The following is a 938-nucleotide window of genomic DNA, read 5'->3' on the forward strand; positions in this document are numbered from 1 at the left end:
TTAAATATCTTTAAACAGTTCAGTAAAATTAATATATTCGATTTGGTTATGATTGCCACCCTTGTACGTCCACAGGCTATAGGCCACCAAATTGTAGCACACTGCTAAAATTTTCCTTGGACCACCACTGAGTGGATGCGTATCACCGCCTCAGCCTCCGGCAGGCCAACTACACTGTAAGATATGCGTTGCCAATAAAAGCTGTTTAACTTCTGAGGGAGTTCTCTGACTTCGGAGTCGCCACGAATCCGTCATCATCTCCTGAGGCCACCCATACTCGATATCTTGCGTTCTTGGATGACTACATAATAGTCTAGAACCTGGACTGCTAAGTTTTTACCAGGGGAAAAGCAGAATTGAAATATTGATCTCCATCTCTGTTTATAAGGTCACGAGCTCGTGTCATCTCAACGGTGTCCTCAATAACACTATACCAGTAGCTGTAAGTGTGTGCCGGCCACGGTGGCCGAGCGATTCTAGGCGCTTCAGCCGGGAACCGCGCGTCTGCTACGGTCTCAGGTTCAAACCTGCCTCCGGCATGGATGTGTGTGATGTCCTTAGGTTAGTTAGGTTTAAGTAGTTCTAAGTTCTAGGGGACTGATGACATCAGATGTTAAGTCCCAGAGTGCTCAGAGCCATTTGAACCATTTGTAGGGGTGCGCCAGAGGTGTATTGCTTTATTCTACTGTGCGACAGATAGGGAAGCCATTTTCTGCAATCACAGGTTTGCTCGGCTAATGTAAATGTGTGTCACGCTTCTGGTCTGTATACCGGTCCTCTATTATCCTGATCGCGGCACCGATGTGATACATGCAACAACTGCGCAAGATATCGTAGACACCTGCCTTACGCAAACCAAGACCATCCTTTCTTTACGTACGGTAAAACGAGCCTCATTTTGCATAGTGTTCAGTAAAGGCACTTCACACAATGCTTCC

This window comes from Schistocerca piceifrons, unplaced genomic scaffold (assembly GCF_021461385.2).
Source record: "Schistocerca piceifrons isolate TAMUIC-IGC-003096 unplaced genomic scaffold, iqSchPice1.1 HiC_scaffold_2356, whole genome shotgun sequence".
In the NCBI taxonomy this organism is placed as follows: Eukaryota; Metazoa; Arthropoda; class Insecta; order Orthoptera; family Acrididae; genus Schistocerca; species Schistocerca piceifrons.